Source organism: Peromyscus maniculatus, chromosome 3 (genome assembly GCF_049852395.1).
Source record: "Peromyscus maniculatus bairdii isolate BWxNUB_F1_BW_parent chromosome 3, HU_Pman_BW_mat_3.1, whole genome shotgun sequence".
NCBI classification, from domain to species: domain Eukaryota; kingdom Metazoa; phylum Chordata; class Mammalia; order Rodentia; family Cricetidae; genus Peromyscus; species Peromyscus maniculatus.
The window spans coordinates 124,918,560-124,943,897 of NC_134854.1; the positions used below are offsets into that span (position 1 = coordinate 124,918,560).

Genomic DNA, 25,338 nt, shown 5'->3' on the forward strand with positions numbered 1-25,338 from the left:
ATTATGCTAGTTTAGTAAAGTGGTGGTTTGAGATTGTTCTCCCAGATCCACGATTTCATGAGCTCTGAAGTGTTGGCTAGCTTCCCAGTATCAGGCATGATTTCCCTGCTGTTAAGTAAGTCTTAAGTCCCCTTAGAGAACTGTTGGTTTCTACCATGGTATACATGCCACTGTTGCACCTTAACTTTTATACAATGTCTTGGTGTATTGTGACATATATGCCAAAGCATCCAAGATGGTGAAACATATGGTGCTCTAAGGACACCTTGGGTCCTGGGCTTTAGTGTGCAGATAAGGGAAAATGAGCATTTGTGCATACATCCGAAATGAGGCAAATTAATCAGTGGTGCCCTGGAAAAGAAGATGTAAGTCTCAGGATGCATAATGAATCTTGAACTTGGATAATGTAGGGATACCATTTTGATATGTTGTGATTCCTCTGACTGAGAGTATAGATAAGTGGTAGAAAATGTGGTTACTGGGAATAAGACCTGAGAGTTAAATCTGGGCACCCCAAATAAATTCATCTGAACCTTTCTTCTACAAGTTCCTGGTGCCTGGCTTGCAGTTTCTCCATGCTCCACTAATGCCCTCCTTTAAAGGATATGCCATTGTCTTATTGGAGTGCACCGCCTTTACAAGCATAGAACTGAAAACTCTGGGAATCACACCATTTTGGTTTGAATTTCTCAATGGAGTCCAGCCTCCTTAACACAAACTGAAATAAAACAGGGGACCCAGAGTTGAGCATCCATCAAGACGCTGTGAGGTTCCGACCTGTTGCATGGCCTCTTCCTTGCTCCAGTAATGTTTTCTGTTACCTTACCATTGTTCTCTAGAATTTTTCCTCAAATTGTCACTATCAAAATGTCCCCATCTACTCCCTAAGCCAGATAAAGCCTGGAACTTAGCATACCCCATCCCCAATGACTGAGTAAAATGACCTAGGCCACCATAAAAGCATGGGCACCTTGATCTTGATGGTGGTAGAAGGAAATACTAGATGCTGTCCAGAAAGGGAAGGTAGGCAGCTTCATTCTTCAGAATGGGTTGCAGCTGTTAACTAAGGAGAGTTGGCTAACCCTGGGAAAAAAATTGCTGCTAGAAGTTTATTATAACTATTTTTCTAGCTCATTTAGGTTTGATGAGCATGAAAAGACTGTTGGATGCTTTTAATGGCATTTTAGCAATGCTGCAGAGAACCATACTGGGCCTAGGTAACATTACAAGCTAGAGAAGCTACTATGTAGAAAGATAAGCCCTGAAGTTGTTTCGTCTGACCACAGAAAGCTCCCAAATGGTGACATGATGATTCACTGCAGGATTTATCAATAAGTGATTCAGTGATGTTTGAGCCCCCGGGGAACATGTCAGAGAGTCACACAGCTCAGAAGTCTAAGATAAAAATACTGATCTCTGCTTGTTCCCAAATAGAAGCTTTGTGAGCATCAACAGCAGCCTCAAGCACAGGACAGAAGGACAAGGAAAATGCCTAGGAAGGAGACAGATGGATTTGCTGACTCCTTAAAAAGAGGCAGCAAGGACTGAAGATGACTCAGTGGTTAAGAGCACCTCAGCTTGTGCTGAAAAAGCTGATTCAGTTCCCAGCACCTACACTGAGAAGCTCCCCACCCATTTTAACATCAGCTCCAAAGGTTTTAATCCACTCTTTACAGCCTCCACGGGGACCTGCATACACATGGTGCCTATACTGACAAATAAGTACATATAAGTATACATAAATTAAAAATATATTTTAAAATAGAAGATGTCTCAACATCTCTGACACATGAAGTAGAACTCTTCAATGAGAGGAGAAACACTATATCCAGAGAGAAAGTGAAAATAAAGATGTAATTCAAGAGAAAAGAAAAAGCTATCTTCGGTGAGATTTTGATTGCTGCATTACATATGACCATAGGCTTGGTGGTTTAAAACAACACACACTTACTTACCATCTCATATCACCATGGGTCAGGGGTCTTTGCAGTTTTTAGTTAGAACTTTTGCTCAGGATCGAAGTTCCAGAGCTTGCTCACCTGAGGCTTGGGGATCCTCAGACAAGTTGTCTCAGGTGTATGGAAACATTCCTATCTCCTGGCGGAAGGAAAGGGCTCATCTTTAGCTTAGCAGCTGTCAGCGCAGCTGACATGACATGTCGCTTCTCAGTGATACCTGCAAATCTTCCTCTGAGGCCCCCAGAGGCAATTAACAAAATAAGTATTTGCTTTCATATGGGCCAAAGAAAGTTCATTTTCCTAGCCTGTCCCTCTGGAAGATAGTGGAGAGAGGACATGCTCTGCCTTTAACAGGGCACACTGAGTCCAGATAAGACTTACCAGAACAGCCTTACTTTTGCTATGGAAGATAGCAACATCACAAGATGGAGTGCCAACCCTGTTAATATGTACACCAGAAAGCACAGATGCTCAACACCTGAGCATCCTGCACAAAACCAATAGCCCCACTATGTCCTTTCCTGGTCTAGGTAGTTCAATATGCAGAGGTGTAGTTTCAGGTATCAGCTTTAGTAAGTAAATACAGTTAATCTCTCAGTATCAGAGTTTTGTTCATGTAGAAAATCTTGTAGTAAAAACTGAAATCAACATCCTCCCTATCAACACCCCCCATGCTTTGAACACTCTGATATTGGATGTTAGACAGCTCTAGAGAAAAAAATTCTGGCTAATTTTATGTCATATTGAGGTCGAGTCTACGTGATAATCCTATGTATTATATTACCTCTTTGGCTCATAAAAGCAAAGGACATCAAAGCCTTGGCCTCAATTTCTGAGGTCTTATTCTCAGGAACTGCTGAAGAATCATGAGTTCTCTGAAGCATTGCTTAGAATACATTAGACAAGTTTTTGGATTTAGGTTCCTAGTTTTACTTAGAAATTTCAAATTGGTAACTGAAGACAAAAAAAAATTATAATAAGAGAAATCAGTTCATTTGATCTTGAATACATTTCCTGTTTAGCTTCTACAGGGATTATACTTGTAGAGGTCAATTTTTTTTCTTGAGATCATAATAATAATGGAAAGAAAACTCTGTTGTTGGTTGTTCTTGCTCTTATGGGGGGCCCAACACACAGCTCTCAAATAAGTCACACATAGAGGCTTATTCTTAATTATAAATGCCTGGCCTTAGCTTTGCTTGTTTCTAGCCAGCTTTTCTTAAATTATCCTATCTACCTTTTTCCTCTTTTTTTTTTTTTTTTTACTTTTCTCTTACATCTGTATATCTTACTATCACTCTTACTCCATGGCTGGCTGTGTGGCTGTGTGGCTGGCCCCTTACACTCCCCTCTCCTTGTTCTTGCTCCTTGATCTTTTCCTCCCAGATTTCTCCTATATTCTCTCTGCCTGCCAATCCTACCTTGCTATTGGCCACTCAGCTCTTTATTAGACCATCAGGTGTTTTAGACAAACAACTTCACAGAGTTAAACAAATGCAACATAAAAGAATGCAACACATCTTTGCATTATTAAACAAATGTTCCACAGCATAAATAAATGTAACATTTCTTAAAATGGCATTGTGGTGATATTTTATTTGTACTGAAATGTTATTTTAATTTTATGTTAATAAATAAAGTTGCCCTGGGGTCAGAGCTATTAGAGACATAGTAAGAGCGTGGTGGTTAGAAGAGCTAGGTAGATTTCTGTGTGTTCAGGGATACAGCCAGTATTGGAGACATACGCCTTTAAGACCTGGAGGGCGGTACTTACAGGCAGTGATGAGGCAGTCATGTGGTTGGGTTTACAACCAATGAGAAGGCAGAACAGAAAGATTATTTAAACAGGGACACAGGAAGTACCTCCCTCTCTCGGGGAAGCTAGGAGCACTGCAGGAGGTAAGATTTTATCTCTGAGCTCTGACCTCTCGGCTTTTCTCTTTTACCTTGGCTCTGTGTTTCTTATTTTAATAATACGATTGGTTACATCTACATCTGGCGCCCAACGTGGGGCTCGAACCCACGACCCTGAGATTAAGAGTCTCATGCTCTACCGACTGAGCTAGCCGGGCTTGATGAGCATGATACGTGGGTAGGAGAAGTAATTTCAAAAGGTTTGAGGAGTGTTAGATGTTTTGGGTGTGGACAGCAAGGACATTTTAAAAGGGACTGTAAACAGGTCATTCCTAGAAGCAATGTTTCTTCAAGGAACAATGGCAACAGAAGGCCCCTTCCTTCTGGAGTATGCAGAAGGTGTGGTAAGGGAAAACACTGGACCAACGAATGTAGATCAACAAAGGACAGACAGGGTAATCCTTTGCCTCAGTTTTCGGGAAACTCCCGGAGGGGCCTCATGCAGGCCCCCATAGCAAAACCAGTTCAAACCTTTCCTGCAGCTGTAGAGGAAATCCCTGCTCTGGAGAGCGATTAAATAACCAAATGACTATTGGAATAAATCATGCTGGTCAGGATGATGAAACAGAGAGAATAGAAAATTCAGGAGAAAACATAAAGAAAATTTTTTGGCAAACTTCTATTAATGAACAGAGACCAAAATTAACGATAAAAATAAATGGTGTTTTGTTGTCTGGTCTGGTAGACACAGGTGCGGATGTTACCATAATTGCACCAGAATTTTGGCATCCAGCTTGGCCTCTTCAAGAGGTAAACGTTCAACTGTTAGGAATTGGGACATTATCTGGAGTGAAACAGAGTGCAAGATGGCTGGAATGTATAGGTCCAGAAGGACAGAGAGGAAAATTAAAACCATATGTCGCTAACATAGCTATGAACCTGTGGGGTCGAGACTTGTTGCAACAATGGAATACTCAGATTAAAATCCCTCCAATCTCAGAAACAAATCATAAACTAGCACATGTTTCTGAGAGAAATATTAGAAGGCATTATTTTGAGTGGTCACCAGCCATCCATATTATACAGGAACAGGGCACAACAACTGATAATCCTCCAAAAATACCAACAGCTCTACCTTTAAAATGGTTAACAGACAAGCCTGTATGGGTTCAGCAATGGCCTTTAACAACAGAGAAACTCCAGGCTTTAGAAGAGCTGGTAGAAGAACAGTTAAATGCTCAGCATATTGAACAGTCAACCAGCCCTTGGAATTCTCCTGTATTTGTTATTAAAAAGAAATCTGGTAAATGGAGAATGGTAACAGACCTTAGAGCAATTAACAAAGTAATTCAGCCAATGGGCTCTCTACAATCTGGAATTCCTTTGCCTACTCTGTTACCAAAAGGATGGCCTCTCATAGTTATTGATTTAAAAGACTGTTTCTTTTCAATACCCTTACAAGAAAAAGACAAAGAAAGATTTGCTTTCACAGTGCCTACTTATAATAATTCTCAACCGGTTAAAAGATTTCAATGGAGGGTCCTCCCACAGGGAATGTTAAATAGCCCAACTCTGTGCCAATATTTTGTACAACAGCCATTGGAAGTGATACGTAAAAAATTTCCTAAATCTATAATTTATCATTATATGGATGATATTTTACTAGCTGACTCAAATGCAGATACTTTAGAAAGAATGTTTGAAGAAGTAAAGAAAATTTTGCCTTGCTGGGGATTACAAATTGCTCCTGAAAAAATACAAAGAGGAGATTCTATTAATTATTTAGGATATAAAATAGAGCTACAAAAAATTAGACCCCAAAAGGTGCAAATTAGGAGAGATAGACTACAGACTCTTAATGACTTTCAAAGATTATTTGGAGATATTTCTCATCTACGAACTATTGTTGGGGTAAAAAATGATGAACTGACTAATTTGTTCAAAACCTTAGAAGGTGACAAGGACTTAAATAGTCCAAGAGAATTATCACCTGAAGCTGAGAAAGAATTGGCCTTGGTAGAAAAGAAAGTACATGAAGGGCACGTGGATCGTATTGATCCAAAGCTGGATTGCATTTTGGTTATTTTACCTTCTAGGCATTCCCCTACTGGAATATTAATGCAGAGGGAAGATATTATATTGGAATGGATATTTTTACCAAATAAACCAAATAAAAAATTAAAAACTTATGGGGAAAAAATCTCTGACTTGATATGGAAAGGAAAATTGAGACTTCGTCAATTAGCAGGAATAGACCCAGCAGAAATTGTCGTACCTTTAACTAAGGAGGACATTGAAAAATTATGGACAGAAAGTGAACCTTGGCAAAGAGCTTGCAGTAATTTTTTGGGAGAAATTAACAGCAAATATCCCAAAAGCAACAGAATTGATTTTATAAAGAGAGCTGATTGGATCTTGCCTCGAATTGTACGGCAAAAACCCATATCTGGAGTTCGTACATTTTATACAGATGCCAACAAACAAGGAAAGGCAGGTTACAAATCAGAAAATTTAAGTAAAGTGGTACAAAGTCCTTATAATTCAGTGCAAAAATCAGAATTGTATGCTATTCTGTTGGTATTAATGGATTTTTCAGAACCTCTCAACATAGTAACTGACTCTCAGTATGCTGAAAGAGTGGTATTACATATTGAGACTGCAGAATTTATCCCTGATGCTTCAGAATTAACTTCACTATTTATTCAATTACAAGATACAATCAGGAAAAGGAGTCATCCTTTATATATAACTCACATCCGATCTCATACTGGTCTGCCAGGCCCTCTAGCACAAGGCAATGATGAGATTGATAAATTATTGATAGGAAATGTGCTGGAGGCCTCAGAATTTCATAAAAAACATCATGTCAATAGTAAAGGTTTAAAAAAAGATTTTCCCATAACCTGGCAACAAGCCAAAGAAATAGTAAAGAAATGTCCTACTTGTTCCTTCTATAATCAAACACCATTACCAGCAGGATGTAACCCAAAGGGTACTCAGAGGAATGAAATCTGGCAGATGGACGTGTTTCACTTTGCAGAATTTGGAAAACTGAAATATGTACACCACACTATCGATACTTATTCAGGATTTCAATGGGCAACTGCTCTGAGTTCTAAAAAAGCTGATTCTGTAATCACTCATTTGCTAGAAGTTATGGCCATCATGGGTATACCTGCACAAATTAAAACTGACAATGCTCCATCATATGTCTCTGTTAAAATGAAACAGTTTTTTGCTTATTACAATATAAAGCATATTACAGGCATACCACATAATCCTACAGGTCAAGCAGTTATAGAAAGGTCAAACAGAACTCTAAAGGATATGCTAAATAAACAGAAAGGAGTAACAAAAACCCCCAGAAATAGACTGCATAATGCTCTATTAACTTTGAATTTTCTGAATGCCAATGAGAAAGGAACAACAGCTGCAGAGAGACATTGGGTAATAGAAAAAACTACAGAATTAAATCAGCCTATATACTTTAAGGATGTGCTGACCTCAGAATGGAAACCAGGGTATGTATTACGTTGGGGACGAGGTTTTGCTTTTGTTTCTACAGGAGAAGATAAGCTGTGGATACCATCAAAATTGATAAAGGTTCGATTTGAACAAGAAAAACCTCTTAATTAGAGGAGGTGATAGTTCATCAACCAGCATGAACATCCAATTTAAACTAACTTGTACCTGTAACACATGTCTTTTCATTTAATCAGATAATAACTTGCCAAAAAGGAACATCCCCAAAATTAGTCTTGGGGGAAGGTTTTTGTTTTTGTCTTTTAGGAGAATGAAGGTTAAGGAATCTGAAGGACACAAGACAAATGAGACAACTGAAGAAAAGGGACAAATCATCTATCCCAGGAAACAGAGTATATGGGAGTATATGGCATATGGGTATATATTATCTAAAAAATTTTATGTCTTCTTAAATGTTTGTTTCTGCTTTTCTCTAAAGATTTAACACTATTGGTTTTCTAATAGTCCCAGTTCAATTAAAATTTAAAGCTGACTTTGGAGTTGGAGAATGGCTCTCTCCTTCTTTAAACTCAAGCATGTTGTTAAAATGAAAATACAAACTCCCTGTATCATGCCAGAATAAAAGAGCCATTTTCTGCTGTGGGACAGGACAAAAGCCAAATTAATTAAGGGACTATTCTATTACTAATCTCAACTCTTTGATTCTATTCTGATTCTTTAAACTTTTCTTAAAGTATAAATTTTATATCAAAATTTACAAGATTAATATATATATACATTTTAAACTTTGTTAAGATATGAATGGTCATATAGAGTACTAACTAATTCTAGAAAAAAGGCTTCAGTTAGCTGCATATATATGTCTTTGTGTTCGAGTCTCTTATCAGTTTTCTGCAGGAAATCACGGCCAGGCCTAACATCAACTGAAGTCTCCGGAAAGAAGATGGGGCCCCACAACAACAAACACAACAACAACAATTCCACGTGGACAATAATAATATCACTGAACTGACAAACATCATCTATAGACCAGCTTTGAACTACAAGGTGCTCAGAGCAATTTTGAGATGACTAGCTGAGATGATCCAGTCTCAAAGACTACTTGAATAAGGACTTGAGATAAACCCTGAACTTTGGCTTTATACATAGACTGGATAATAATGAAGGATATAGTTATCTTTCCTAGAATTTGACAATTAACCTAAAAAATTTTCTTTCAGGATAAAGATAACTTCGCCCATACCCAGCAGGAAGCAATTTTAAGAATATGACACCCACATTGCCAAAGAAGTGGTGTGGGGCGGGTGGTTTTTTGGTTCTTTTAATGGGTTTTGGGTCTGGGATAATTTTCATTATTTAGGGGGGTAGGTTACAAGTTGTCAAGGGTTAGGAAAAAGGCTAAGCAAAGGAGATTAGATTTAAGGTTCTTGTTTAAAAAAAAATGAAAGAAAAGAAAAAGACAATTACTAGTTTTAAATACTTTACATTATTACCAACTATTAGGATATAAAGAAATGAAAGTTAGTAGTTAGACATTACAATAGAAATTGTAGTCATATTAGATATGTTTTAAAAATTGAGCAGATGTATTTTAGACAGGTCATCTTCAAACCCTTCAGAGATCTACAGAATATGGCATTTAAAATGTTTTAATAACTTAGAAATTTTTCTTTTTTGAGACATGTCGGCTCCTGGCAGTACCAATCTACTTCAGAGAAAATATGGGCATTGAAGAAACTGCATATGGAGTTAATTTTCATTGTGGCAAAAGTTAGCCACTGGACAACAAAGTATCCTCAAATCAACAGAAAAAATGGACAGACAGAACACGAAACAAAGGACTACCAATTCCTGCCAAAACAAGTGTGGTTATGGCTTTATCAAAAGGCATCTTCTGAGGCCAGGACAATATGGCACCATCCCTGAAGTCGCCTTCACAATCTGGAAAAGGTACAGTACCCTTTTCTTAGAAGGCAGCTGAACAGGCAGTGGGCCGATGGCTTCTGTTGTGCAATGGAACAGCAACTGAAAGCTCACGCCTCTCAATAGTAGACTGGCATTTAATAGAGGGATGTGGAGAAGGGCATGCTTAGATGAAGCCATATATACACAGCCAAGAAGAATGGACAGCTGAATTCAAAAACCATCAACAATTTCCAGAATTTAAAATCCTGAATCATGACATGACACTAGTGGAATTCAGGTGTTTCTGGTACATGGACTGCTCTCACCCAAATGGAGGTTGAACTGTTGACCTTGTGTACAACCTACTTCACAAATGAGTCTGTCAGATACCATAAGCCTATAGGCTGAAGATGATGCCCCAACACTGTGGAGAAACCTCAGGTGACTGTCCAGGCAGCTGGCTGTTTCTGTCAACTCACAAAATTTTTGGAAGTTGCTTTTGTGCACTTCCTGTTTTTATTTTTGTTAGCTAATATTATTTCCTTCTTGGGTCTCTGAGGGAGTTGAAGATTAGTTAGTTATAGTTGAAGATTAATTAGGATAGAAAGTGAATTAGATACATTTTGGACTTACTAAAATAGGATAGATAAGGGAATTATTTTCTCTGATTTGTCAAATACAAATGGACTAGACATCGTTTAGGTATTTGTTACTTGTATATATTGTATATAGTTATTGTACTTTTGTATATAGTTTTTCTTTTGTTAGTTATAACCTTTTGCCTTTTTTCTTTTTATTAAAATAGAAAAGGGGAAATGTGGTGATATTTTATTTGTACTGAAATGTTATTTTAATTTTATGTTAATAAATAAAGTTGCCCTGGGGTCAGAGCTATTAGAGACATAGTAAGAGCGTGGTGGTTAGAAGAGCTAGGTAGATTTCTGTGTGTTCAGGGATACAGCCAGTATTGGAGACATACGCCTTTAAGACCTGGAGGGCGGTACTTACAGGCAGTGATGAGGCAGTCATGTGGTTGGGTTTACAACCAATGAGAAGGCAGAACAGAAAGATTATTTAAACAGGGACACAGGAAGTACCTCCCTCTCTCGGGGAAGCTAGGAGCACTGCAGGAGGTAAGATTTTATCTCTGAGCTCTGACCTCTCGGCTTTTCTCTTTTACCTTGGCTCTGTGTTTCTTATTTTAATAATACGATTGGTTACATCTACATGGCATTCCACAACAAAACTCATATTTGAATTAGAAGCATTTTTGAGATAATGAAAACACAACATACTATAGTCAAAACGCTGTCATATGTCCCCTTATTTCTGAATTACAGTGCTCTTTTGTACTTGTGCCTGGCAATGACATAAAGTCAAATTCTTGCTTCTAGTGGCACAAAGAATAGCTGGAAAATGATCCAATACATATAATATGTTTAACTATGTTTTTTGTGCATGTGCACAGGAGTATGAGGATGAATACACAAGTACATGCAGGTACATATAGAGGTCACAGATCAAAGTTGGTGTCTTTCTTGATCACTCCCTAGATTTTTGTTTTTGAGACAGAGTTTCTTATTGAACGGAGATCCAACCAATTCAGTTATATTGGCCAGCTGGCAAGGCCCAGAGATCTTATCTCTGTCCATGAGTGCTGGGGTTAGAGGTGTGCTCCATTTCTCAATCCATTATTATATGTGTCTGGGGGACTCAAACTTGGTTGTTGAGCTTATGCCTCAAGCAGCTTACCTACTTAGCAAGTATGCTAGCTCTACTACATATACAGACTGGATGATGCCTTCTTCACATACAGGATACTCACAAGATTGGTCCGAGGTGTGGTCTAGACACTGGGCTTTCATAAAAGAGGAAAGTTTATGGATAAAGACCCAAGACTTGGATTCTAATTCTACCTTTCACTGGTTATGCAACACTGGGTATGTTGCTTTTTGATGTTCCATCATCCAGAAAATGGCTACTGTCCCATTGCTTGCTTCTATCAGTTTATTTTAAAGATTAAATTATGTAAATTAAGCAATGCGGTTGGCAATGTGCCTGCAGTAACAGGCTCACTAAGTGCCAGCTGTTATTCAGGCATACTAAAAACTACAACAATGAGAAATGTGCAAGTCATATATTTACTGGTGCCTTTTGTCAAAACAACCCATAATTACTTAGATAACATACATCAGAAGCCTCTGTTGTGTAGTTAGAAACTTCGAAACAAAACCTACAGAGCATGGGTCTCATAACATCAATCAAGGACACCCTGTAAACAGTATTTGTCACTCTTTTCTTGCTTGACTTCCAATTTTGTGGTTTTTATTTGCTCTTTAACATTCACATTCCTTTGGAACTCATTCTCCGCTACCAGTCATCCTATAATATTGATTATCTCACCCTTGTCTTTGGGTCATATATTGCCCTCTATGTTAAACGACCTCTAACCTGCCCTCAGTCTGTTACTGGTCAAGGTTCTCTAACAATTCTCATCAACATATTTAGTGTTTCTGAGCTCTGTAAATAACAATTGAGTCTCCTCTGCCATTCACCCTTCTTACCTAAACATGCAGCATACAAGGGTGAGACAAAAGTTCACCAACCTATGTACATAATCCATTTCAGGCACCCAGCTCTTAAACCAGGAAAGAACAAACTATTTTTCATTCATCAGAATGGTAAAATGATTCTTCCCATATTGGAATATGGAGATATATTCCTTGGTAATCATTGCATGTCCACCAGCAGTATCCACATCTAATGTAACATGACATGCCTGTAGAAGATCAACAACTAATGAAACTATGGCAGTAGTGGCAATGCCATAAGGGAAACAGATGGTGGAATATGTCAGACCCCAAAACTAAATAACCACACCCAAGTTGATTGCGTTGGATGAGAATGTTACATTACTCACTCTCCTCACTGCTGAGACAGGAAATCTGACTAAAGAAAGGGTCTACTCTGAAGTACAGTTTGAGGACATAGTCCATCATGGCAAAGAAAGCATGGTAACAGGAGCATGAGGCAGATGGTCACACTGCATTTGCTGCTAACGAACTGACCAGTGCATGCCAACGTCCAGTGTGCTTTCTCCTGTGTATCTGATTGTAGAGCCAAGTCTATGGAATGGTTCTTTCCCCCTAGTTCATTGAATTCAATCTAACAACTTCCTCACAGCTACATCCAGGAATTTATATCTTATACAATTCCAGATTTTTTCAAGCTCTCAATCTATATTAACTAGTTCAGGAGTCAAGACAATGCAGATGTCAGGGGGCACACCCCTCTTGATCAAACAGTATGAGATAAGCACATTCAAATCAGCATCTTTAAATCTTTACCTCAAATAATCTACAAAAATCAATTCAAATGGAACAAAAGTCAAAATGTAAGAGCTGAACTAATAAAGCCTTCTGTAGAAAGCATTTGAGAAAACCATTATGTCCTTTATTGAGTTATGTTCTTCTTAGACACACTTCCTTAAAATAGGGACAACAAAAGAAAAAAAATGAAATACTGGACTTGATCAAAATTAATAACTTTTGTGGATATTATCAATAAACGAAGGAATAACCAGAAAACGAGATAAAATATTCACAAATCACATATCTGTTAAGGGTTCAATATACAGCCTACATAAATTTTTGATGCAAGAAAGACAAATGACCCAATTGAAAACTGAGCAAACAAACAAAATACTCCAAAGAATATACACAATTAGTCAAGAAGCTCACGTAAAGTTCAATACCATGACTTCTTTTATTCAGCTTTCCATAACAATAACAAAATATCTGAGAACATTAATGTATTTTTAAAAAGGTTTTTACTGACTCACAATTTTTGGGTATAGTCCAACCTCAGTTGTCCCCTTATTTTGGACCTAGAACCTTTAAGGACAATTCCGCAGTCACTCAAGAAGCTATCTCTAGTTCCCATCTCCTAAAAGATCTTCTATATCACAATAATCACAGACTGGAGATCAAGCTTTAAGACATGTGGCCTTCCAAGTACATTCAACATCCAAACCAGAGCACTGGGCGTTAAGGAAATTCACACAAGATTAACAGGAGAGATCACTTCATTACCGTGATATTAATAAAGAAGCACTACAAATTATAATCTAATCCTCTTATATTTCTGAGAAGGTTATGAACAGACCAGACTTTGGAGAGACAAATTCTGTTACTCTAAAATTAAAATTTAATTTTACATGTGACCTAGCAATTTCATTCTTATTCCCACTCAAGAAAATGAAAAATAAAGGTTCATACAAAAAGCTGTATAAAATTTTGGAAGTTGAAAGCAATGATGCTTATAAAAGACAAGAAAGGAAGAGATCAGTTTTCATCATCTGATAAACATTAAACAAAAGGTGGAATATCAATTCAGTGGAATATTACTCATCTATAAAAAGAGGTAAATGTTGACACATGCTATAAGTAGATAGTATTAAGTTAAGAAAGACATTCTAGCATTCATATTAAATAATTCTGTTTATATGAAATTAACTTACAAGGACATCAATACAAAGTACATTGGGTGTTAGTAAGCTGGAGGGGAGAATGGGAAGTGGCTGCTAATTCATTTCTTTTAGGATGATAAAAATGTTCTGGGATCAAAGAGTGGGCAGAGTTGTACAACCATTTGAATATGTTACATTCCATTTAGTAAAGGAATTGTATCTCAAAAGAAAACCTGCTTATCACATTTTTGGGTTTGGTTTTGGTTATTCAAAACAGGGTTTCTCTGTGTAACAGCTCTGGCTGTCCTGGCACTCGCTCTACAGACCAGGATGACCTTAAACTCACAGAGATCTTCCTTCTGCCTCCCAGGTGCTGGGATCAAAGGCATGTGCCACCATCACCCGGACACATCACATTTTTAATAACTGAAATGTAACTTCTAAATCTCTTGCTTCACATGTTTTTGTGACCAAATCAACGGTATTTAAATTCCACCTCAAACATTTGCCATTTGCTAGTGGAGTTCATGCTTCTCCCAAAATATATTTCACACACACACACACACACACACACACACACACACACACACACACACACACAGTGGTATAATTCTGACTGACAGAAGCCATCATTAAACTAGATATAACCAAGCTGGCCGAACCTCAAGCTCCAATTTGGAAAATTATTGGGAAAACATCTAGGGTTTCTAGTTCCTACCAAGCCTCTGCTGAAGAATCTGCATCACCTCCAATGACCTTGGTCACCTAGAACAATACCAGTAAGCAAGTGAACTTGAGCCTGTAGAGGAGAAATGGCTCCTGGCAAAGGAGTGGAAAGCATGCTTTCCTCCAAAGCATTTTCTGTCTGCTAAAGACAAAGCAATCAATGCTTTGAGAAATTTAATTATAATTTATTATTCCCCAATCTATCCCTAACACACACACACACACACACACACACACACACACACACACACACACACACACACAAGCACACACCTTCAAATTGCATAATATCATCTTTCCATTGAGGGGAAGGAAAAGTTCACTAACCACTTTGACCGCCACCACTCACCCACCTCCATTTTTCACAGTCATGTCTAATATCAACACTTTCTAGGTGACCTCTCTGCCCACCACTACTATAAAACTACCCACCATCCCAGCTCAAAGGCATCCTTGGATATCAGCATCTTTTCTTTTTCCAGGTGTAGGCCTGGGCAGGTGGAATCCTGGGAGCTTGGCTACCCAGGTTCCCCCATATGCAACTTACCTACATGGTACATGGCCTTCCCACCCAGCCACGTGCCTCCCACTCTGTGATTCTCTGTGAGCTTTCCCCACACCATTCTTTCCTTTTCATAATGTCAACAGCCCTTCTTGTGATTCTTCTTGGTGCTAATGTCCTGCTAAAACTGAGAAACCAAAACATGTTTCCCACACAACTTCCTAAGCAGTGAAAAAAATATTCTTAACACAGCCACAAGCAATAAAAACCTTTCATAAATCAGTAAGAAGTGAAATTACATTAATCATTTACATGCATACCCAAACAGAAGAACACTTTTCATATGGCTCAGATAAAAGTCAGAAAGATTAAACACTATTCTCTTAAGAATTCCCTTAAATGATATCCATTCTTCAGAAAGGTTTCTGTGTTTTTCAAATTTTAATTATAAGCTTACACTATGTTAAAGAAAAAGAAAAGAGAAAATTCTCTAAGGTATAACTGTGGGCTCTTTTACTATAGAGAATATGTTTAAAGTATTCTACATACCTTTTCCCATAATTGTACCTGCTTCTACAGAATAAACCTACTGCAGACAGTGTTTAAATTCACACTTAAAATATTACTTTTTCTCCTGATATTTGCCACCAATGCCTGTATCAGCTGATAGATCAATACCAGCCTTCCAAAGAGGGCATGACATGAATTCCCAAACACTCTTCCTTTTGATTTGATTAATTCTTTGGGAATTTCATATGCATTTAGAACATTTTAACCTTCCCTCCACCCACCATTCCCAGATCCATCACCACTTCCCTTTCCACGCAACTTTGTCTCTTTTTATTTTTCTCCCCATCAAAGCCAATTTGTGCTGCCCCAAATCTTCTTTGATGTATAGCCTTCCCCTGGAGCACAGCTGACTTATGGGGGCTACAGTCTTAGAGTAAACTGATCTAAGGATGGTGTCAATAAAAATCTCCCCAGAGTTTACAGAGCTTGAGTTTCCTTCAAGAAAGAAAAGGGCATCCCTCCCTCCCTAGGGAGCAATGTAGCGATGACACTGAGAACACAACAACCAAGTCATGAGGACCTAGGGAAAATGCCATTCAGGGAGTGATGCCAACAGTGCTTTAGATGAATGGATAACTATTATCACACAGTATCAAATGCTTCCATGCACTATAAAAATGAAGAGATGGTACCCTAAAACAGGTTGTTAGCCCGAATGAAATCAGCAGTGCCTTTTGATTTCTGACTGCTCAAACTTCTCAAGTGATTATGTTAAAATATGTCTGGCTTCATTCTTCAATTGGCTATGCAGCATTGCTTATTCTATTATACACTGTAAGAATAGTGAGGGGGAAAAAAGAATTATAGTACATGTGTGGTACAGAAATGACCTCAAACCCAAATAGCACAGTGCTTTCTCTCATTTAATCAATGCATATTTCATCTTTTCTACCATACAAGGTCTCAAGTTACTCTAAATTATTCATGATCACTCCTTCTCTGTAATACCCATATGTTCTCACTCATCCAAAAGAATAAAAGGGGGGCATTTCCATTCTTGATTGGGAACACTTATGTCTTCTCTCTTCTTTTTCAAAGAAAAGAATGTTGAATTCTGCAAAAACTAATCACCACAATATGGGCAACAGCTAAAGTGTGGCTCACATTAATTTTAGCCAAATGTCCCATCCTGATCTAATGATGCGTGTTACTAGCAGAAAGCCATGCACAGGTATTTCCATATTAATTACACTGCCGAAATGTGAGCAGTGTGCAGCATCTTGAAGCATGCCTGGTATAAGCCAGGCATGCCATATATATTTATTAAATGAACAAATAAATGTCTAACAGATGGCAATTTCATTTTAAATTTTGAAGAGATATATACTTAGTTTTCAATATCCCATATTTTCATCTGATTAGATTTTGGTCAACCTTTGCCAATTTTCAAATCAAACACTGAAGACAGCGATTTCCTTTCAATGTGAAATTAGTTGTTATTTCTCAACTCATTAAAGAAAACCTAAATGGCTGTACACTTACATGTCACATTTTTATTAAGCAAGTTATTAACAGATAGGAACTATCAATATACAGGGTCTGGGTATAAAATGTAAAAGAACAAGTTAAGGTGATGAAAACACCATAGAGTAGAAAAAATTCAGCAGCATAATACCAAATGCAATATTCCAAGACTTCTCACTGTGTGATTTTAGTGCCAAAAGAATTCAAATTCCAAGCACTGAAGGGGAGTCTCATGCATGTGTATGTCAAGTTTTGTGAGATTCTGATAGTTCAGCTCCTGTTAAGTGAGAAAGAAGGATTTTTCCCACTCAGATGTATATGGACTTCTGGTCTCTATTAGTCCACTCTGCAAATTTATTCATTACTACCCTCCACACATGCACACACACAACATACATACATACATACATACATACATACATACATACATACATACATAAACACACACGCACACACAGAGAGAGAAAGAGAGAGAGAGAGAGAGAGAGAGAGAGAGAGAGAGAGAGAGAGAGATCATACAGATAGGAACCATTAACTACATATAGTTGGATAAAGTTGCATGTTCCTGAAAGTCTGTGTATCATCAACATCACATGACACAGTACAGATTCGAAGTGTTCTGGCAATGGCTTAGAAAACAGGGCAAATTCTTGGTTTTTCAAACACTATCTGTAAACACATAAACCATGCCCCTTAATAAACAGGAATCAAATGATGTAATACATAACTTTTATTAGTAACTTAACTTGAAATCAGGCATCAAAAATACAGACAGATAAACTAATTTTTAAGAGCTATTTGAACTATGTATGAATACTTGATGCATAACATATATTCAAGCATATTAATACCTACACAGAAAAAAAAAACAGAAAACAAAATACCCACTACAGTAAATACAAGGACATTATTAGAATGAATAAAAGGAAGCAAGTTTGTGACTTTAATGATAAACATACTTCAAATATGGGTAAAGATAAGTTGACAAAATTCAGGTAAAACAATTACCCATGCAAATTCCAAGAGTAAAGTTAGTGTTATGAACTACTATCAGACAAAGTGAACTCTGAAGTAAGAACCATAAAACATTAAAAGGACATTCCATAATTATGAAAAGGCCATGTCTCTAGAGAGACAAAAAAATCCTAAATCTATAGGCACCTGGCAACAGAGCTTCAAAATATAGGAAGCACAAACTCACAGATCTGAAGGTTTACAGTTGTTGCCCAGTGAGGTCCCCTAAACTAGCATATGTATACATGATATACATATAGCTATCCTAGGTACATTTTTTTCTGATGAAAGATGTAATTGCTGTGCATATTTTTAATTTCATGAAATCCTATTTATTATTTTTTGCTATTATCCCTTACTATTAGAGTTCTATTTGTAAAAGCATTATGACTAGATCCTCAAGTGTTTTCCCCTCATTTTAAAGATCCAGATTTTACTCTAAACCAGTGGTTCTCAGCCTTCTTAATGTTGCGACCTTTTAATACAACTCCTCTTGTTGTGACCCCCAACAATAAAATTATTTTCATTGTTACTTCATACATGTAATTTTGCTACTATTATGAATCATAATGTAAATATCTGTGTTTTCCAATGCTCTTAGTTGACCCCTGTGAAAGGGTCATTTGACTCCCAAAGCGTTGTGATCCACGGGTTGAGGACCACTGCTTTAAGGCATATACTACTGGGTGTAGATCCATAAAGAACAATGTCAGCACATAACTGAAATGTCCATAGACTCTTCACAACTATCAAATTATGAAATTAAACAAAATTCCCTTCGTTACGGGAACAGATAAAGAATATATGCTATACATACACAATGACAATCTGTTTGCCAAACAGAAGAAATTATACTCTTGGTTTGTAAAGGGATGGAATTAGGGATCATATTAGGAGAAATTAAACAGTTGCACACTGTCAAGCAGTGAGTGTTTCTTCTTACACGCTAAGGGGGTAGAGAACACAAAAGGCAAAGGAGGCCTAATTGGTATGCAAAAGGGGGAACAGGAGACAGAGAAGAAAAAGGGTAACAGTGGGAATAAATGTGACCTAAGTCAAGTCGTCATATACATATGTGCAAATATCATAAACCCATTACTTCATGCAACTAACACATACTAATGAAAAATAGAATAAGTTGTAAAGAAGAAAACAATCAAGACCATGTCTTCTGACAATAAATATAATGAATTGGAAATTAATAACTTCTATGTCTGAGGCAAGAGAATCAAAGGCTCAACCTGGGCACATGAGGTTCTGTCTTAAAAAAAAATCTTTAAAACATTTTGGCAAATGATACATTAGCTTTCTAGTATTTGGAAGTTTATCATGTCTAGTAGAAAAAAACACTGTGCTGCTAAATAATTCAAAACATGTAATCGGAATAAAATGTTAAAATATTTTGAAAAAAAATGAAAATCTGACATGTAAGTTGCATGCTGCATAAAAACTAATTTTCAGATTTGATTTTTGATGCATTAATTTCACATGTATGATTGTCTTGCCTGAATGTACGCTTATGTACTACATACCAATAGACATTTGTAGAAAAAGCAGAATTCCCTAGAGTTGGAGTGACAAATGATGGTGAGCCATCAAGTAAGTGCCAGGAACTGAACCCAGGTCCTCTGTAAGACTGACAAGTGCTCTAAATACCGAGCAATGTCTCCATGCCTGGGAAGCAAATTTTAAAGTCTATGGATTTAACTCAACATAAGAAGAAAAATGTTTAAAACCAACAGTTTAAGCATTCAAATTTAAAGAAATTACACTCAAATATGGAAAACCGTAGTTTCAAAAATGTATATGCATGAATTCTTTATTTTTATTTTTTAGTGACATGTCTATGTGCCTGTGTGGGGTCATAGGGATGTGTGTGTGTGTGTGTGTGTGTGTGTGTGTGTGTGTGTGTGTGTGTCTACCTGTACAGGGTACATTACCTGTAGAAGCCAGAAGAAGTCATCAGATCCCCTAGAACCAGAGTTCCATGTAGTTGCAAGCTGTCTGATGGAGTTGCAGGGAACCAAACTCAGGCCCTCTGCAAGAGCAGGAAGTGCTATTCAACACTGAGGCATCAACTCCATGACTTTTTGAAGTAACAAACAAGAAAATCGAGAGCGAATAAATTATTGTTCCTTTAACATGGTTGTAAGGCTAACAGGCCACAGGCAATACTTTGGTTCATACATTGTGAACCCCAATAAACTTATATGGAGGTCAGAGAACAGAACAGCCACTATATAAAACATAGGTTTAGGCAGTGGTAGCACAGGCCTTTAATTCTAGCATTTGGGAGGCAGAGATCCATCTGGATCTTTGTGTGTTCAAGGCCACACTGGAAACAGCCAGGCATGGTGACATACACCTTTAATCCCAGCACTTCAGATTTCATGTCTTTGCTTGAGAAAGACACATGCCTTTAATCCCAGGAAGTGATGGCAGGAAGCAGAAAGGCATGAGGACCAGGAAATTTAGCCTTTTAAGCTTTTAGGCTTTTAGCAGCAGTTCAGTGAAGATAAATTCCGATGAGGACACAGAGGCTTCCAGTTTGAGGAAACAAGATCAGCTGAGGAATTGGTGAGGTGAGATTGGATGTGGCTTGTTCTATTTCTCTGATCATTCAGCGTTCACCCCAATACCTGGCTCTGGGTTTGTTTTTATTAATAAGACCATTTAAGATTTGTGTTACACAATACCTCTCACTCAATAGCAGGAATTAAAAGGTCAACATCACAAAAGATCAGACCAACATTAAGATGAAAAGATAAAAAGAGAAAATATTATACCAAGAGCTTCAGTAAATTTGATGTAAATGACAAGCCACTTCAAAAACGCAGATCACCACACTTACTGCTGAGCAGAGTGGGAAAAAAAAACAGACCAGGTACAGAAATTGAATTTCAAATCAAAACTGTTTCATCTTCAGGCTAGATGAGTTTATAAGTGACTGAACATTAGGAAGTAACAGGAAAACTCCATCAGACCATAGAGGGAGGAGACAGCTTTGCAGCTCACTTTAAGATACCAGTGTTAGCACAATGCAAAATCATCTAACAAACACTATGAAAAGAAAGAATTCCTAAGACAATGATTTCTGGCAAAACAATTTTCATGTTTCTAAAGATCCCACAAAGTACCAGAAAAGTAAAAATGAAATCAGCAAATCAATCATTTATTGTTTACTATGAAGTGTGGCTCAGAATACAAGACTGATTAAACATTAAAAGTACTGATGAAGAGCATTGTGTGGCACAGGGACAAAAATCAAGAGAAAACACATAGCTATCTTTAACACATGAAAAAATAACAAAAACATCACCTTCATGATAAAAAACTATCAGCAAAGTGCTAGAGATTTAAAGTACTTGGGACAGAAAGTTCTTCCAAGAAAACTCCACAACTAACACCATCTTTAGTGTTCAAAATCAAACCATTTAAACCACCATCATGAAGATGAGACTGTTTACTCTCTTCTCTTTGCTGTACTTCTGTAACTCAAGACTAGGACTTGGTTGATAAAGCAGGCTAAGAAAGCACAAGGCACTCCAAGAAGAGAAGAACAAAAAAACTAACCTGTAATTTTTCACAGACAAAATTATTGAAGGCCTGAAAAATCTCATAAAATCTACAAAAGAAAAATGCTACTTAAGTGGTAAGTGAATGTTATAACAGTGATGCTGAAGAGTACAAGGATACTAACATAAAAAAATCACTTGAGATTTTGGACATAGTAAAGAAAAAATAGAAAATAAGAGTTTTAAACTAAATGATGGAATGCAAAAACATCAAATATGTAAGGGTAAGCCAAAGGGGGAAAAAATACCTGCAAAGCAGGTCTGTAATCTGGGCAATTCCTCAGTTAAGGTTCCTCCTTCCCATGTGATCCTAAGTTATACCAACCTAAGCAGCCCATCCTACACCAGACGTCAATGGCATTACCAAGAACACAGTTTAGGACAGTGGCAGATGCACCAACAGGAGACTGAAAGACTCAATGTTGTAAAGATGTTTTTTCATACAGATTTGCTTACAGATTTTTTCCCAAAAATTTTAGCAGGCCCTTTGGAGGAAACAGATGAGATGCTTCCACACTTCACAAACAATTATGAAGGGTTTAAAAGACACAAAAACAACTTTAAAGAACAAATTTAGAAATCTTTAAAAGAACAGATTTCAATCTGTAACAACCAAGATGATATGGAATTGCATAAAGATAATAAAGACATTGATACAAGAAAATGCCATAAAGAGTTCAGGTATAGTCCCATTAATATGGATCTTTTATTTTTAATCAAGTAATAAATAAAGTGGTATGAAGATGAAAAGTCTTTTTCATTATAGTTGCTAAAAAATAAGAATATTCTATAATAATTATCCTCAACCCCTGTGATACTCCATACACAAATATTTCTCTGACATAGATCATAGACATGAACATAAAATATTAAACTGTACAACCTTCAGAAGAATCCACTGGAGAGTATTTCCAAGACCATAAAATGCAAAGCAAAATGGCATTTCAAAACTTAAAAGAATGATAAATTAATATTTACCCAAATTTAAAAGCTGTGTTCATAACAATATCATGAAGAAAATTGACAGACAAGTAAAAGCACCACTGGAATAATATTCTCACTGTCCTTTCAATGCTGGATATAAAAGTAAATGATGGAAAGAGAACAAGCAAAATGGGCAACAGACTTGAACAAACTCTTCCCCAAAGAAGATAGATAAATGATAGTTTAGCATGGGAAAAGATGCTTAACATCATTAGTCATGCAAATTAAAAAGAAAAATGCACTTTCTTACTTGGAATGGCTAAAATAGAAAAGATTGATAAGTGCTGGTGACAGTCCTGAATCCAAACATTGCTCATGGAAACAGAAAACTATACAACCACTGTGGATATCTATGGATGCTATATATAGATATGGGAATGTGAGAAGAGGTATATATCCACAAACAAGAAGAGATCCACCTGCCTCTGCCTCCCAAGTACTTGGATTAAAAGCATGTGCCACCACTGCCCAGCTACAATGCACAAACCTTATACATAGGCATTTAGTCAAGAGAAATACAAGTAAGTCAACCAAACATTTGCTGTAAAGATATTTACAAAATGTTCATTTCTAAAAATGCATTTATGCTAGTGAATTCTAAGATTACAGAGGTAACTGAAGACGGGAGAATGCTAATATACTTAAAGATTTGCTGTTTCCCATGAACCCTAGATAACACCCACAGCAATATGGGAAGTGCCAGAGCTGGTCTGAAGGTGGAAGATACAGTCTACAAAGGAGTTTCCTTGCAAACAGGCAAGGTAGGCCCTGGAAAGCAGCTGAAACATGACACCTCAACACCTCTGGACAAGATCTTGGGCTCTAGGGCTCAGGAACTGTCCCTGATTGACTGGTAAAGCCTTTCAAAGATCTGCTCCAGTAGAAGGCTGGTGTGGTGTCTGAGAGTTAAATAAAGGCAGTGATTAGAAGAACTGCCTCTAGATCACAGGTTAGTGCACACAACTAAAACCCACTCTTCAAATTGCTTGCCCAAAAGACAGCTACAGAATCCAAGAAAGCTTAGAGCAATAGAAACCCAATTCTGAAACAAAACAAATGGGCATCAGAAGAGAAGGTATAATCAATCAGCTTTGTGTCTTCCTGAAAGTGGAATGGAACTTAGCCTACAGAAACTTTAGAAAAAAGTAAGAGATGAAAAAGTCAACTGTTGCATCAGTAACACCTTGATTAATCTAAACTGTCATCTTTAACGTAGTGAATGTTTCCTATGTGCCTAACAGTTCTCTCCATCTATGTAGATGATCTCCATCTTAGCAATATTCATGATGTCTGGTGGAAGGGTATTACACATTCTCATAAGTTGTATTAAATAAAAACAGTCAATTTCCAAAAGATAGAGAATTGCATTTCTGTTCATATGAGGGCTGAAAATATACAAAATCTGTAAAACTAAAAATTTGAAGTTTTAATTTCATGGGGGATGGGAGTAGCATTAACTAGATGAAGAGAGACATTTCTGAGTGGATAGAACTCTTCTGCAACCCTTGTCAGAATCTGTCTGTGACTATCTGAGTGTAATCAATTATCAAAATAGCCACATACGTAAAGAACAGTGTCATTCTGTTGCATACTAACTACATTTCAATACCTAAAAAGTGAAACAGGAAAAAACTATACTTGAAGTACAAAATAACTCTGACTAGTTTTATATCTTATGTTTCATTTTAATCTTTTAACTGCAGTCCCTTCAAGGGCAGGATTTGTAGACAGACAGACTGAGATTGTAGCCATTGTGTTACTAGTCCTAAAATCTGCAGGGTATTTTATCAAAGATGGTGGTCTTTCAAAGCATTAGCTTTTTCACATGAAAACAGAGCCAACCATCTCCCCACATAAACACTGCAGCACTACACTCTCATGAGGAGCCATATGTAAGGTACAGTAGCAAAGCCACTATGAGTGAAAATATTGTAAAAACCTATATCACATAGAACATCACATTAAATTAAATTCTCTATGCCTTTGTACCACAATGCATTTGTATTTCATGTTTTTAAAACCAGATCACACCTTATATAGCTTCATCATTGACACCTGTCACAGGTGCTGCTGCCCAAATTAGAGAGCATTCAGGAAAATGTCATGACTTTTAATAAAGTTGTCTGTCGCTTAACAATGAGGATACATTATTGGCAACTTTATCACTATGCAAAGACCATAGATATGATGTCAGCAGGTGCTATTATATGTGGGATTACTGCTTCAAACATACTCTATACAAACAGGACTATGATCTTGCCTCACAAAAGCCATGAACTCCTGCACAACACTTGAATGCTTAGACACACATCAAAATATGTGATCCCTACAGTCTGCCTACCCTACAGACCTTATTACTCCCATTTGGGGGGCTGCAGAACTGATATAAAAGTGTCAGCCTCCAAGATATCAAGGTAGACATCTGGAGCCAGAATTTCAACACTGTCACTATAAATGCTGTTTCTTTCTGCTTATTGTTTCCAGGGAGTCAGGGAGATTTGGTAAAATCCCCATGAATGCAAAATGTTTGTACTAGATTCAACATCTCATCTTCAGAGTAGTTCAAAGTCCAGAAGTAGCCTCTTTTGTCTCATTTTAATCTAACCAATCATGTAATAAGTGTCCCTCCATCTCTTTCTCTTTCTCCTCTTCTTTCTCCTTCATCTGTTTGTTTTGTTTGATTGGAAAAAGAAGTGAGAAGTGGTTCATCTAGCTTCAATACCACATCGTAGCTAAGATCCATATATGCAAGGGCCATGATTAGATTTAAGCATATTGATGGGTCAGTCCCCATGAGTCACAGTGTTTGAATATACAAATGAAGCCAAGCTAGAG

The 25,338-nt window shown here is 37.3% G+C and overlaps 1 protein-coding gene and 1 non-coding gene across 2 annotated transcripts in view; both read right to left on the reverse strand.

Moving 5' to 3' along the window:
• The window catches only part of Cntn3 (contactin 3), a 380,871-nt gene that overhangs the window by 324,150 nt on the left and 31,383 nt on the right, over nt 1-25,338 (reverse strand). The window lies entirely within an intron of this gene.
• Trnak-cuu (transfer RNA lysine (anticodon CUU)) lies at nt 3,958-4,030 on the reverse strand. The gene has a single exon. It is a non-coding gene; the product is annotated as a tRNA-Lys (tRNA).